This window comes from Octopus bimaculoides, chromosome 20 (assembly GCF_046866305.1).
Source record: "Octopus bimaculoides isolate indiv1 chromosome 20, ASM4686630v1, whole genome shotgun sequence".
NCBI classification, from domain to species: Eukaryota; Metazoa; Mollusca; class Cephalopoda; order Octopoda; family Octopodidae; genus Octopus; species Octopus bimaculoides.
Window position 1 is genome coordinate 12,209,013 of NC_142947.1, and position 2,902 is coordinate 12,211,914.

Here is a 2,902-nt window from a genome sequence, read left to right on the forward strand (position 1 = left end):
CGTTATTATTTTCTGTAATAATGCCCTTTATATAAATATAAACGAATAATTATATTCTTGGGAATAGAAATTTCCCTTATGAATTTTTTTACACACTGGCTTCTTGATAAAATTCTTGTAAAAGAGTTTTATCCCTTTTTGAATTTATTTATCAAATATATATATATATATATATATATATATATATATATATATACATTCATAGATAAGTATATACATACATAAATACATACGAGTGTGTGTGTGTGTGTGTCTGTGTGTGTGTGTCTGTGTCTGTGTGTGTGTGTGTGTGTGTGTGTGTGTGTGTGTGTGTGTGTGTGTGTATCAAAAATAAGGTGCCGATAAATTCAACGACCATTAAAATACTGGCCTTGGTTTAGTCACACGCAGGATATCATAATTGTGAATGGTGTATTAAGGGACTAATATCTTAAAGATAATGTCTCTAGTTCTCTCTTCATGTCTTAGGAGATTTTCAGTCTTGTCTCCTTTCGATGTTAATTAATTTACAGTATTTTGTGGTTATTATAATAATCTCTCTGAATAAAGTAATTTAATATATGAGAACATTTAATGTTTCACGAAAGATAAACTATAGCAGTAGATATCTGTGAATTAATGGATATTCATAGATAGTGTATCAGATATATATAATCTAACGATCAGTAGAAATGTATCCCACTTTAAGACAAAAGAAAGATTGTGCAGATCTTTAGAAAAATTTTAACATGAAATATATAAAAGATAATTAATCGTATGAGCAAAAATAAGTAAATATGTTTGTGTATGCGTCTATATACACATATGCAGATCTACATACACACACACATGCACATGCACATACACACACATATAAAATTAAAAATACACAGAATAAATGCGCAAACAAACAGATAACTGACACAGATCACCAAATTCTCATCAGTTATCGGATAGAGGATCATACGAAATTTCGCGTCTTCTGCACACACACACACACACACACATGCGACGGACTTCTTTCAGTTTCCGTCTACCAAATGAACTCACAAGGCTCTGGTCAAATCAACTCACAAGGCTCGAAGCTACAGTAGAAGACACATGCCCAAGGTGTCAAGCAGTGAGACAGAACTCGGAACCTTGTGGTTGAGAAGCAAACTTCTTACCGCACATCCACTCCGATTTAACATTCTTGTGTATATGGACTGTACATAATTATGCGATAGTATCAAAATACATTTATAAAAGTTAAAAAAAAATAAAACAAATAGTAATATTCGTAGAACAAATATAATATTTAACTGATACGTGAATATTAAGGTCCATTGATGTATGACGGGCTGAATGCTAATAAAACCACTCGCGATGGAAATAAGGGATGGTATATATTCTATGGCTACGTATGGTATCTCAAGTGCTCAAGGTCGAACACACATTATGTTGGACATATCTAAAATCTAAAATCAAAGAAAAACTATAGTGAAATATAAACATAAAAGGACTATTGTGTTAAGTTACGAGTCAAGATATTATATCTAAAATAAGAAAATAAACAAACCGATAGTGCTAAGTAAGCAAAGAAATCTGCACAAAACTATTCCTCTATCTCTATCGCTGTGTATGTATATAGGTGTATATATGTATATATATCTATGTGTGTATGTATGTATGTATGTAAGTATGTATGCATGTGTATATATGTATGTGTATAGATCCGCATATATGTCCTCATAAACACACACACACACATACACACACACATATGTATACATACGTACATACACACATTCATATATATATATAAATTCATAGGCGTGGCTGTGTGGTGAGTAGTTTATTTCCCAACTACATGGTTCCGGGTTCAGTCCCACTATGTGTCATCCTGCGCATGTTTATTATATCCTATAACCTCGGATCGACCAAAATCTTCTGACCAGATTCGGTAGATAGAAACTAAAAGAACCATGTTGTGTGTGTGTGTGTATGTATACTTATATGTATGTATGTATATATATATATATATATATATATATATATATATATATATATATATATATATATATTCGAAACGTCTAGTTAGAATAGAGGCAGCTGACAAAGGATTAATTCCAAGTGGCTATCTGCTTTCCTATGTGTTCGTTCCGTTGTCTGTAGTTCATTGTTCTAACGTCCTGTACCCTGATATGCATCTATATACACATGTAGATGTAAGTATGTACATACATGTGTGTATTCATGCATATATATTCTTTGTATTATATATATATATATATATATATATATATATATATATATATATATATATATATATTGTAGGTGTGCGGATGACTTTGTTCCTTTTGTCTGTGCTTAATCCCTTATAAATTTCTATTATGTAATATATTTTGCACCAACCCCTACAACTCAGTTGCGATGTATAAAATATTTTAAAAAAAAGCAACAAAAAAAGCACCCATTATCTTAGCAGAGCGTAGTTTCGATCTACGGACCTCTGGGTTATGGGCCCAGCACGCTTCCACTGCGCCACTCTGCTGTACGACTCAATAAGCAAATATATAATATATTGTTTCACATATCGTCTTTTTCTGAGTTACCTTGCTTCTATTACATCATCCACGAAACGTTATTTACTACTTATGGTATCAAAACTCCGCCGAGGTCGACCTTGCCTTTCACCCTTTCGTGGTCGATAAGATACTTCCTCTTTGAACACTGGGGCTGGTGTAATCAATTTACCCCCTCCCATTTATTTATTTAATAGTTTATGCTTTGGACTGTTTCAAATGTATAAAATATAGTAACTACACAATACAAGTAACACTCGCATGTTAATTTACTTACTGAGAGGCGACCTTTCACTCCGCCGATACTCCGAGAGTCACATTTGACAAACAACCTGCATAGAACGATGTGTGGGTAATTT

At 32.7% G+C, this 2,902-nt stretch overlaps 1 non-coding gene across 1 annotated transcript; it reads right to left on the reverse strand.

The window, feature by feature from the left end:
- Window positions 1-2,440: 2,440 nt before the first annotated feature.
- Window positions 2,441-2,512, reverse strand: Trnam-cau (transfer RNA methionine (anticodon CAU)). The gene has a single exon. It is a non-coding gene; the product is annotated as a tRNA-Met (tRNA).
- Window positions 2,513-2,902: the final 390 nt, after the last annotated feature.